Genomic DNA, 13,978 nt, shown 5'->3' on the forward strand with positions numbered 1-13,978 from the left:
TTTTCCCTTTTGTAACACATACCTTTGATTTTTAAAATTATTCTTATTTATCCATTCAACAGATATTTATTCCTGCCAATACTGTGACGGTGATGGATAAAATAGCTCTTATAGAACTTACATCTTATTCGGGTTAATAAACATTAAATGACTAAACATACATATTTAATTATAGTTATGGTAAATATCAAAAATGAAAATGAATTGCTAAGAGAGAATATGACACAGTACCTAAGAGGAAGGAAAGTCTTTCTCTCATCCAAAGGGGGAGAACGTCTTTCCTAGGAGTGTACTTATGGAGCTGGACACTGAAGGATAAGCAGAAAATAACTGGGCAAAGAAAGTGTGTGTGGTGAGGAAAAGTGCAGTAGCAGAAAGCATTTAAGGATGTTGAAACAGCATGTGCAAAGACCCTGGGGGAAGGGAAAGGCTGAATCCTCTCAGAAATTGAAAGAATGTGGCTGAAATGCAAAAGATCTAGGAGCAGAGTGCCCAAGAGGAAGCTGGTAAGCAGGGGCCAGATCATGAGGAGCCTATTAGTTACACCAAGGACTCTGGTCTTTACCTTATGGGCTGTGGGAAGTATGAAAAGATTATAAGCAAAAAAAAAAAAAAAGTAGCATAATTCATTTTATAAAAGATTATTCTAACAATTGGGTGGGAAAAGTATTGCAGGAAGGGAGTAGAATTAAAAAGCTATTTCACTAATTCTCACAGAGATGATAGCCTGTGGCAATGGAGATGAAGAAAACTGAGCTGTTTTGAGATATATTAGACAACAATTAAGGATTGAAAACTAAAAGTAGTACATATTTAAGTTGAAATTTAAATGCAAAGTTTAAAAAGAGGTGGAGAAACAAGTTTCAGGATGTCCTTAATTAGAAAGGGTGGCTGAATTACTTCAAGAGGGTAACATTTATTCAGAAGCTAAAGGGTACAATGGCAAGGTATACTAATCATAATCATAGATTACACATTCATATCATATATCTTCATATATATATATAATGAAAATCTATTCATATTATACTGAGAATATCTATATTCAAATATGCCCTCAAAAACAAATAAGGAACTCAGATGTTCAGGTCATATTCCTCTAGAACACTGGGTTACACAGAACGGATCACTCAGCCCATCTGGTTTGCTTGAAAAATAATGGATGAAGTTATCGTATGCATTTATATTACATAATTTAAATTGTGCGTACAGACTTAATGCTACTCTCCCTCTTCTTCACTCCTGAAAGAAGGACTTATAGCCATTGAAACCACTGGTTTTGGGGAAGCCAGGCACAGACACAGCCGCTGGAGAGAAAAACCTCTAGTTGTCTTCATTTCCTTCAACCTTTTGGAATCAGAATCTTTCCTGGCTCTTGAGAAGGTATGAACAGTGAAAGATGATTGTGACCATCTGCTAATTCTGGGAAAGTGCCATCGGATTGTGAAGAAAGCACTGAGCTAAGAGTTAGGAAATTAGAGTTCGCATTCCAATTCTAGACCTGGTCCTGGAGTGCCTTGGGCACTATCTGGCCCTTGGTTTTCCAGCTATGGAATTTGGACTAGTTTATGTCTGGGGTCCCATTCTCCAAGCCAGGCTTCAGCAATATATGAACTGTGAAATTCCAGATGTTTAAACTGGTTTCAGAAAAGGCAGAGGAACCAGAGATCAAATTGCCAACATCCGCTGGATCATCGAAAAAGCAAGAGAGTTCCAGAAAAATATTTATTTCTGCTTTATTGACTACGCCAAAGCCTTTGATTGTGTTGATCGCAATAAAACTGTGGAAAATTCTGAAAGAGATGGGAATACCAGACCACCTGACCTGCCTCTTGAGAAACCTGTATGCAGGTCAGGAAGCAATAGTTAGAACTGGACATAGAACAACAGACTGGTTCCAAATAGGAAAAGGAGTACATCACGGCTATATATTGTCACTCTGCTTATCTAACTTATATGCAGAGTATATCATGAGAAACGCTTGGCTGGATGAAGCACAAGCTGGAATCAAGATTGCCGGGAGAAATATCAATAACCTCAGATATGCAGATGATACCACCCTTATGGCAGAAAGTGAAGAACTAAAGAGCCTCTTGATGAAAGTGAAAGAGGAGAGTGAAAAGTTGGCTTAAAGCTCAACATTCAGAAAACTAAGATCATGGCATCTGGTCTCATTACTTCATGGCAAATAGACGGGGAAACAGTGTAAACAGTGGCTGACTTTATTTTTCTGGGCTCCAAAATCACTGCAGATAATGATTGCAGCCATGAAATTAAAAGACATTTACTCCTTGGAAGGAAAGTTATGACCAACCTAGATAGCATATTAAAAAGCAGAGACATTACTTTGCTAACAAAGGTCCATATGGTCAAGGCTATGGTTTTTCCAGTAGTCATGTATGGACATGAGTGTTGGACTGTAAAGAAAACTGAGCACAGAGGAATTGATTCTTTTGAACTGCAGTGTTGGAGAAGAGTCCCTTGGACTGCAAGGAGATCCAATCCATCCTAAAGGAGATAAGTCCTGGGTGTTCATTGGAAGGACTGATGTTGAAGCTGCAACTCCAATGCTCTGGCCACCTGATGCAAAGGGCTGACTCATTGGAAAAGACCCTGATGCTGGAAAAGATTGAAGGCAGGAGAAGAAGTGGGCGACAGAGGATGAGATGATTGGATGGCATCACCGACTCAATGAACATGAGTTTGAGCAAGCTCCCGGAGTTGGTGATGGACAGGGAGGCCTGGCGTGCTGTGGTTCATGGGGTCGCAAAGAGTCATACACAACTGAGCGACTGAACTGAACTGAACTGATGTCTGGGGTCCCATAGTACTCACTTTATGATTTGAGGAAAGAACATGAAGCATCCTACCTAATACTTCACAGACAGTTTCTCTAATCATTCATTAATTCATTTGACAAATGAGAACCACAAAAACTTGTGGTATTATCACAAGCAATACAATATCTTCAGGGAAACCTGCTCATGAGATTTAGATTCTAGTGTCTGTAGTGGCTTTATACAAATCCTAGGTTATTAGCAATAGCATCTTCAATAAACAGTTCAGAGCACTTTCTTGTTTGTTTTGTTTTTTAACATTAATGGAGGAAGGCTTGTTCTTTCAATACTTATCTCAGACTTCACCTCCTTACTCCAGGAAGCCTTTTTTCTGAAGACTCAAATGGGGCTGAGTAGCTGCTTCTTCTATAAGTCAGAGCATTTTGTGCTGTGGGATTTATACATAACTTGTACTCGTATTCATATTATTATTAGACGTCATACCTATTGAAATTCTACATTGGTGTTAGTCATCTCTATCAGACGATCAGACCATAAACCACTTGCTTAAGTGACCACTTACCTTCAGACCCACAGCACAGTGCTGGGCCCCTGAAGGTGCTCGGTGCACACTGGCTGATCGTCCCTGAGCTGCGGAAATAGAGACGGGCTGAAATGCTGAGGCTTCACTGACTTGCTCAGAGAGAGTGCTTAGAGCAGGATTATGCCCCCAGTTCAAACCTGACTTCTAGGTTTTTGCTAGGTTTTCTTGCTCTTCCTGACTCTTTCCACCATCCCAGGGTTCAGCGTTGCTAGGATTTTACTTGCACCGCTGTAAGCTGTCAACCGGATCGGTGCTTCTATTCCTGGAGATGCAGCCCCCAACACAGCTGGCCCCAAGGTGAGAGCATACATTCAAGAGAATACCCTAGAAAACGCCCTGAGTTGTGAGAAAAAAATAGAACACACACACACACCTACATATTTACTTTTTATCCAAACAATAAGAAAAATTAAGATTTACTGGAGTGCTATGTGTGGGTGACATCCAAACGTGCTCTTGACTGGCACCTCTGATGGCCTCTCTGCACCTACTGTACCTGGGTCACTTGGAGGGGTTGATAAGGGGAACTTCCACAGCAGAGAGGGTCACTGAGGGTTCAATAAGGTAGGTTTGTAGATTATGTCATTGGTTTTAACTAATCTGCCCTCACAAAATAGAAAAGTGGCTTCAAAGGATTCCTACAAAAAACGACAGTGGGAATATAATGCCAATGATATCAAGTACTTACATGGCATTTACTACGCATCTAAGTGCTTTATTAATGCATTTAACGCTGACAAAAACCCTGGGAGGAAGGGATGACTTTACTCCCATTTTAAATTTGAAAAAAAAAAAATTACAATGTTAGAGAGAGTTTAAGTAAGTTGCTAGTCAGTAGCAGAGCCTCAAGTCACCCCAGGCAATCTAACTCTAGTACCTGTTTTAATGTGATGGTCCTTGAAAACATGACCACACAAGAGGATGGCAGATCAAACACTTTTCCTCTTCCTAGTACAACACTTCAGACATCTTAGGAAGCTAGAAGACTGACCAGTGTAATCATCAAAGGTATTTGAAATGCAGATTTCCAATGACTATCTTTAGTAATCAACTTTGCCTTAAGTTGTTTATTATGTCTTAGGATATCAGTCAATAATGCTAGGATGTCAAGGAGCAACAGTTAGAACTGGACATGGAACAATGGACTGGTTCCAAACTGGGAAAGTAGTATGTCAAGGCTGTATATTGTCACCCTGCCTATTTAACTTATATGCAGAGTACATCATGAGAAATGCCAGGCTGGATGGAGCACAAACTGTAATCAAGAGTTCTGGGAGAAATGTCAATAACCTCAGATATGCAGATGACACCACCCTTATGGCAGAAAGTGAGAAGGAACTAAAGAGTCTCTTGATGAAAGTGAAGGAGGAGAGTGAAAAAGTTGGCTTAAAACTCAATATTCAAAAAACAAAGATCATGGCATCTTGTCCCATCACTTCATGGCAAATAGATGGGGAAAAAATGAAAATAGTAAGAGACTCTATTTTCTTGGGCTCCAAAATCACTGCAGATGGTGACTACAGCCATGAAGTTAGAGACGCTTGCTCCTTGAAAGAAAAGCTATGACATACCTAGACAGCAAATTAAAAATCAGAGACATTACTTTGCCGACAAAAGTTCATCTAATCAAGTCTTTGGTTTTCCAGTTAGAGAAGGAAACGACCCTGATGCTGGGAAAGATTGAAGGCAGGAGAAGAAGAAGATGACAGAGGATGAGATGGTGGATGACATCACCGACTCAGTGGACCTGAGTTTGAGCAAGCTCCAGGAGTTGGTGATGGATAGGGAGGCCTGGCAGGCTGCAATACATGGGGTTACAAAGAGTCAGACACAAATGAGTGACTGAACTGAACTGAAATATATAAATAAATAAATATCAACACGCATTAGTGCTTTATGAAATAAGCACCAGGTCAAAAGGCATGTGACCCAGTCTGGGCCAATAGTAGACAAAGTGGCTTTTTTTCCTCACTTTTTTTCTCATCCTATCAATCATCTGAGCTCAAATGCAATGATCTGGGGAAATCTCAGGACTTTTAACATTTGTTTTAGTTATGAACAGGGCTGCCACATACAATTGTGCAAGCTTTGCAATTCACACAGATGTCCAGCTAAGGGTGAATGGAGGCTGAAGTCTGCCCATGCACTGCTCACCAAGCTCTGAGCCCCAGGAAAACTCCCCAAGAGTAGAGAACATTCTTGTTCCTCTCTCTGGCACAACACCTGGCAACATGACTTGTCGGAAGACTCTCAATAAATATCTGTTGAATTGAATTTCAGAGTACATTTTCAGACATAAAACTCTTACATGCCCCATCATTTTTAATCTTCATTACTCAATTATGCAGGAAATCAGTCACCACACTGACTGTATGCTCTTCTAAACATCTATCATAATGTCAAGCACCTTAGGGATATTTAGTGGGGGTTAATTTATTATGATAAATGATCCTTGCTCATTTTATGTTCTTTTCATTACATTTTAAAAATCTATTTTATGATCTACTTTCTAGGTTTTATTTGTTATATTTTATCTCCCAAAGAGACTTGTATGATTGTAGTGCTCAAACACATCATAAATTTTTAAGTTTTTGTGGTTAAATCAAATGAGATGTGGAGTCTGGTTAAGAATTTTGCATTCCTCATAAGCTGCTTTGTGTAAAGCAGTGCCATGTACATTGCAGGAACCCAGTATATGTTGAATATTGACAAAAAGTATGATGATTATTGAGGTTAAAAATTTACACTCTGTCTGCAGTTAAGTAAATGAGGTAATAATTGAAGTTTCTAAATTGTTTTTAAGTTTAAAAAAAAAAAAGTGACCTAATCCGTGCATGTAGAAAATTCTATGACCAACTAACATCCAAGTATCAATTTTAATTTCTCCTACCAAGGGATTCATGTAAAGCAATATTCCTTTGCTCACTTGTACTGGTCTTTGAAAGGTCTTGATAGACAAATCTTGATGAAAAACTACCTGCTCTATAAAAAGAGAAAAGAAGAGGAAAAGTAGGAAAAGAATAACTGCTTTATATCTTTATTTGGGGGGCAGGGGAGAGGGATGGGGGTGAAAGCAATGAATCCTTACCACTGGATCCACCAGGGAATTCTACTTATCTTTCTAAAGAAAAGGTTCACTTTCAGTATTTGTAGAAAGAGATTGATAATCTTTAATGAAAGAACAACTATAAGGATTAAATAGCTAAATTAAAAAAAAAAGATTAGAAAGTGGAAGCAATCTAGTGAAAAATCATTAAATAATTGAAAGACCAGTTTAAACATCTAAAATGTGAAAGATCAAACAGCAAAAATTATTTGCTGATAAATTTTTTAAAAGGCCCAGAGACTTTGAATTACTAACTTAGTTAAAAATTAAAAGTAGATTGAGATTCCCTGGTGGCTCAGGGGTAATCATCCACCTGTCAGTGCAGGAGACACAGGTTTGATCCCTATCTAGTAAGCTCCCACAAGCCGTGGAGCAACTGGGCCTGTGCTTCACAACTATTGAGCCTGTGCTCTAGAGCCCGGGAGCCAGAACTTCTGAGTCCACGGGCCACAACCACTGAAGCCCACACTCCTAGAAACCATGCTCCACGACAAGACACTCCATCACAATGAGAAGCAGCTATCAATGAGCCCCCAATTGCCACAACTACAGAAATCTGCCTGTGTGCAGCAATGAAGACCCAGAGCAGCCAAGACAAAAAGACAGAAAGTTGGTGATTCCTTGCTTTGTTCCACTGAAGGTAAATTATACTTATTACTTAACCATGAACAAAGTTAGAGTATATTCTATCACAATATTTCTGTGTGTTAAAATATACTCTATAGTATCTATAGAAGCAAGCTTTACCTGTAATGAAAGACTTTAGAGTCAGACTTCTTGGGTTGGAATCTTGGCTCCACCATTTATTAAATTAGTGACCTTGGCAAGTTACTTAACTTCCTAGTTCTTTTTTTAATTGTTTGTAAAGTGGGGATGGCAGTTGGACCCAACTCAGAACGTTCTTGTAGGGAGTAATGGGATATTAATACTATGTGTAAAGTATTTAACACAAAGCCTGGACCATGATAAATAACCAATAACAATTTGTGATTGTTTTAGAGATATAATAAAGGATTCATGAACTAAAGTAAACAATAAAAGATCATAAAAGTTTTTAAGCATTGAGCAGCTACACTGTTTTAGTCACAAAGTTAATCGATATCATACTTCATTTTTAATTTAGTTGTTTTAAAATTATATAAGGCAAACTTGCCCCACCCTGGTAAAAGAATTAAAAGAACACAATGTGATTTAATGTGAAAGTGAAAAAAAAAGATCTCAGCTAAACCTGACGTTGCCATTGACAGCCTTTACTCTAGGCACTCAGAGATAACTAGTATAAACTTTCTTTTTGGCGGGGTAGGATCATATGCTACTAGAGATTTCGATGTCTAAATAGTATATACATACATGGCCCCCATCTTTTAGTAAACAAATGCTATATGTATTATCTGCAACTTGGTTTTTTTCATTTATTTTATCTTTTCATTCTATACCATTCTTTTAAAAACATGAACTTTTTTCATTTTGGATTTGTAGAAAGTTATAATATGAGCTTACATGAAGCATGTGGTGTTAAACATGAAGTGTGAGAATATTATATAACCCAGGTACATTTGTCAAAAATAAGAAATTAACATTGGTACATTAATATTAACTAAACACTAGATTTCATTCAGATTTCACTAAATTTTTGCAAATGTCTTTTTTCTGTTTAGGATCTAGGCCAGTACACCATGCTGCATTTTCCATATCAGTTTACACTTTCCACCCTACTCTATTTTAACAACTACATAATATTTTACAGTATGGGTGTACCATAATTTACATATCCTACAGGCAGATCTTCATATTGCTTCTCATTTTGAGTTATTACAAACAATACCATAATGAACATTATTATGTGTATAGCTTTAATAATTTGTGCTATAAGAAAATCTTACAAATAGAGTCGCTGAGTCAAAAGATGTATACATTTTGTGTATAATATATATGTATTTATATAACCATATTTCCTTCAAAGAAGTTTACATTAATTCATATTATACAAATTTAAGAGAAGTCTTATTTCCCTATAAGTCTTGCTAACCTGAGAGTAAAGATGGCAGTTTGTTACATTTGCTATTCTTTAATGATGAGTAAAGTAGAATATCTTTATGGATGTTTATTGGCAATTTGTATTTCATTTTTTATTACCAATTTATCTTCTTTTTGCATTCTTCAGTTGGATTGTTCACCTTTTCCTTATTGATTTATAAGAACTCTTTTATGTTAGAGAAATTAGCCATTTGTCAAATTTGTTGCAACTATTCTTCCAGCTTTTATTTTGTCTTTTGACTTTATGTTAGTATTTTGTTATTCACAGGTTTAAATGTTTAACGACCATCTTTGTACCTCCGAGTTTTTGTTTCGTGACAATATTATAAAATATTCACCTTTGTATCCTTTATTCTTAATCCTCACAATTCTGTAAATTACAACGAGCCCCTGAGATTCTCAAGGAATATTGAGATCTATTCAAACATCAAATTTATAAATACTACTCTGTTGCAAAGATCTTATGAAATTGATGCCTAAGTTCAGCTTCTGTGTTCATTGGTGCCAAGTCAAATCTCAGTGAAGTGGAAAAGGATAGCTTTATTCCTTTGTCAGGCAAAGTGGGACACTGTGGGCTCATGCTCTCAAAACCATGTGTCCTAACTTGAAGAAGATGGTGAGAAGTTTTATATTAATTGTCCAAAGAGGGCATGAGCAGTTCATGGACGTTCTTCAGATGGGTTGGTGGTACGGTAAATAGGAGCCAGCATCATCAACCTTCAGGTCCGACTGATCTGGGGTCTACACGTTTGTGGGCAGCATACCATTGTTAACTGCTAACTTCTCCCACCTGGAGGGGGTTTCTGTATCTGCTAAATGGATCAAAGATATCTTTGTGTGAATCCTTTGATGGGGAAACAGGACCCTGCCCCAGGGCTTTTTCTCCTTGGTCTCCCAATCCCTTCCTTCTCTAATTAACAACTGTTTGAATCTGCCCATTGGAACTCAGGGAAGGTCATGGAGTCTGAGTGAAGGCTGTTTCCTATAATCAAAGAAACAGGGGACACAAAGGCCGTGTGCCCAGAGAGCCCCATAGGGCCCTGCACACCTCCAGAATCACTTAAAAAGATTAATGCCATGGCTTCAGCTTCATTCGATTCCTCCTTTTTCTTTGACCTTGAAATCTGAGCATTTGCTGAGCCCTAGAGAAAGCTTCAGAGAAGGCAATGCACCCCACTCCAGTACTCTCACCTAGAAAAATCCCATGGATGGAAGAGCCTGGTAGGCTGCGGTCCATGGGGTCACTAAGAATCGGACACGACTGAGCGACTTCACCATCACTTTTCACTTTCACACATTGAAGAAGGAAATGGCAACCCACTCCAGTGTTTTTGCCTGGAGAATCCCAAGGACGGGGCAGCCTGGTGGGCTGCCGTCTGTGGGATCACACAGAGTCGGACACGACTGAAGTGACTTAGCAGCAGCAGAGAAAGCTTGGATGTATCATGGGCAATTTGTTTTTGGTTGTTGTAAGCTCTGATATTCGTGTCTCCACCTTGGACATGTTTGTCAGGGTGTTTCCTGTTGATGTGAGTCTCTTTTTATGCTGTTGAACACATTGATCTATAAACCTTTTCTTTTATGAACTTCTTCAGCTTAGAAAGAAGCAAGCACTTCTGTGGCAGTAATTCTTTTTTAGTTTGTGTCAATGGAAAATGCTACTTCAAGTCCTTGAACAAATCTTTCTTTGAGGTCATGGTAGGTTGAGAGCTCCACTAACGTCTTTACACTATTGCTTAACAGAAATATTTGTACACCTTCCTAGGTTTTTTTCTGGGTTACATTTTCTAGAGCATCATGTTTCCTGCTTTTTTAATAATAAGTTTATTTTATGTATTTATTTATGACTTGTGCTGGGTCTCTGTTGCTGCACAGGTTTTTCTCTAGTTGCAGAGAGCAGGGGCTACTCTCTAGTTGTGGTTCACAGGCTTCTCATTGTGGTGGCTTCTTCTGTTGCAAAGCACAGGCTCCATTGGGCACGGCTTCAGTAGTTGTGACTCCAGGGCTCTAGAGCACAAATTCACAGGTTCAGTAATTGTGGCACACAATTGTGGCCTTGCCACTCTGTGGCATGTGGGATCCTCTTGGATCAGGGATCAAACCTACATCCCCCACCCTGGCAGGCAGATTCCTCACCACTTCCCTGAGCCACCGGGGAAGCCCACCTGTTCTTATCTTTACACTGAAAGTTAGTTATCTTTTCAGTGTTTACTACATTTCTTACTCAGTTGATGACTTTCTCCCCATAGTGGTGAAAACAGTCACTGAAATAAGTTCCAAATTGCTTTTTCATGTTTCTTTAATGATGTTGTCATTTCCATTACAAATGTAAGCCCTGGACATGGGAAAACAGACTGGTTTCAAATTGGAAAAGGAGTACTTGAAGGCTGTGTATTGTCACCCTGCTTATTTAACTTAAATGCAGAGTACATCATGAGAAACCCTGGGCTGGATGAAGCACAAGCTGGAAACAAGATTGCTGGGAAAAATATCAATAACCTCAGATATGCAGATGACACCACCCTTATGGCAGAAAGTGAAGAAGAACTAAAGAGCCTCTTGATGAAAGTGAAAGAGGAGAGTGAAAAAGTTGGCTTAAAACTCAACACTCAGAAAACTAAGATCATGGAATCTGGTCCCATTACTTCATGGCAAATAGATGGGGAAACAGTGGAAACAGTGACAGACTTTATTTTTTTGGACTCCAAAATCACTGCAGATGGTGACTTCAGCCATGAAATTAAAAGATGCTTGCTCCTTGGAAGAAAAGTTATGAACAACCTAGACAGCATCTCAAAAAGCAGAGACGTTACTTTGCCAACAAAGGTCCATCTAGTCAAAGTTATGATTTTTCCAGTAGTCTTGTATAGATGTGAGAGTTGGACTATAAAGAAAGCTGAGTGCTGAAGAACTGATGCTTTTGAACTGTGGTATTGGAGAAGACTCTTGGGAGTCCCTTGGACTGCAAGGAGACCTGATCAGTTCATCCTAAAGGAAGTCAGTCCTGAATATTCATTGGAAGGACTGATGATGATGCTGAAACCTGATGTGAAGAACTGACTCATTTGAAAAGACCCTGATGCTGGGAAAGATTGAAGGCAGGAGGAGAAGGGGACAACAGAGGATGAGATGGTTGGATGGCATCAACAACTCAATGGACATGAGTTTGAGCAATCTCCAGGAGTTGGTGATGAACAGGGAGGCCTGGCATGCTGCAGTCCATGGGGTTGCAAAGAGTTGGACACGACTGAGCAACTGAACTGAACTGAACTGAACTGACTAGTTTTACATTTCACTCTCTAACTTAGCCAGAGAACCTAGTTCATGGCTAAGATCCATCACTTTATTAGTTTCTTCAATTTCATTGCTAAACGTTGAATATCTTTTCAGAGTCTTTTTTTTTTTCTCCCTACACCATGTAGCTTGCAGGATCTTAGTTTCCCTACCAGGGATTGAACCTGGACCATGGCAGGAAAAGGGTCACGTCCTAATCACTGGAGTGCCGGGAAATTCCCAAAGTGGAGCTATTATCATCTTTATTTTACAGATAAGAAAGCTGATGCTTATGAATTTAAGAGATTTCACCAAGGAAGGCCATCAGTTAATATTAACAGAAGTAGGGTTCAAATTTAGGTAAACAATTCTCAACTTCATTCTTTCAATCATACAGCTTTACTGTCTCCTCTCCTTGGCTAATGTATAAAATTCAAATTTCCTCTTTGGCTCAATTATAGAGTGCTACATGTCATGGACTCTTTTCTGGTGAAAACTGCAAATGTTAAAATAGTAAAAGCCAAGAGTCTTCTTTATTCTCTCATTTTCTAATTGAGAACAGAGAGGTTCAGGGAGGTCTTATATGGAGAAAGTGACAGAGTTTGAATTTCAAAACAGATCAGTGTGGCTCCAAAGTCACTTCACACTGACTAAAGATCTTTTTACCCCATTAAAACGGAATCAAGGCAAAAGCCTCCATTCAGATTTACAAAATACATTTAACAGTATTACTAATAGTTCTAGTTATAGGGACCATCATGACTAGCTCTTAAATTGTATCATATGATTTTGACCTTAGGGCTTCTTAAAAGTCATTCAAAACATAGAAATGCTCACAAATGGTCTTGAAATATGAAAGAGGACAGAAACACCTCAAGTATTACCATGAACATTTTTAAATACACTTTTTATCTTGGAATAATTTTAGAATTGCCAAAAAGTTGCTTGGACAGGACAGAAAGTACACATATACCCCTTCTAGATTCTCTCATGGTTAACACCTTATGTTACCATTGTATATTTGTCAAAACTAAGAAACTGATATTCGAACATTAATAACCAAACTACAGATTTTATTTAGACTTCATCAGGTTTTTCCATCAATGTACCTTTGGTTCCAGAAACCTATCCAGGGTACCACATCGCATTTAGTTGTGATGTCTCCCCAGTCTCCTCTGGTCTATGACAGTTTCTCAGTCTTTGTTTTTCTAGAGCTTAACTGTCTTGAAGAATGCTAGCCAGATATCCTGTAGTGTCCTCCTATCTGGATTTTTCTGATGTTTTTGTCATGTTTTGACTGGGGTTATATTATGAACATTTTCGAGTGAATGGAAAAAGAAAAATAATCCAAAAAATGTTATAAAGAAAACAGTCTTAGTACGTTTTAAAAAACATGAATCTCCTGTAAAAATTGTTATTAATTCAACAAAAATTTATGAAGTACCTATTATGTGCCAGGCACTGAAGAAGAGTGGTCATTAAAGGCCTCTTTGAGAAACTGAGAGCACCCCAAATAGCAAAGTAGAACTAGATAAAAGCAAAGCTTGGGGGAAGAACATCTTAGAGAAAGGAAATAACAAGGCAAAGGATTTATAGCAGAGGTAAGCAATGTATTTTAAAAGCTTCAATAAAGGCAGAGTGGCTGGGTCATCGGTGAAAGAGAAAGAGTGGTAGATGAGATGAACAAGGCAGACAGGGCTAGATAACTTTGGGTTTTACCAATGACCATAGCAAGGAATACGCTTGTTGAGAGAGATGGGAAGAGAAAGATATCATCTAATAAATTTTTAAAAGATCACCACTGTGGAGTGCTGCGTGAAGTATAAACTCTTGCAGGAGTGGGGGCAGAGTAGAAACCAGGAGCTAGGAGACAAATGCATTCGTTCAGGCAAGAAATGATGGTGATTGGAGTGAGATGGGCAGTAGTGGATATAAAGAGGAGTGGTCAGAGACTTCCCTGGTGTTCCAGTGGCTGAGACTCCATGCTCCCAAAGTAGGGGGCCTGGATTCAATCCCTGGTTGGGGAACTAGATCTTACATGCTGCAATGAGGACACACACAGCCAATTAAAAAAAAAAAATGGTTGGATTGGGATATATTTTATTTCAGAGTGGGAAGCAACAGCCCTTAGTAATTAATTGAATATAAGATGAAGATCCTCAAGATTTTTTGGTTTGAGAG

Source organism: Muntiacus reevesi, chromosome 9 (genome assembly GCF_963930625.1).
Source record: "Muntiacus reevesi chromosome 9, mMunRee1.1, whole genome shotgun sequence".
In the NCBI taxonomy this organism is placed as follows: domain Eukaryota; kingdom Metazoa; phylum Chordata; class Mammalia; order Artiodactyla; family Cervidae; genus Muntiacus; species Muntiacus reevesi.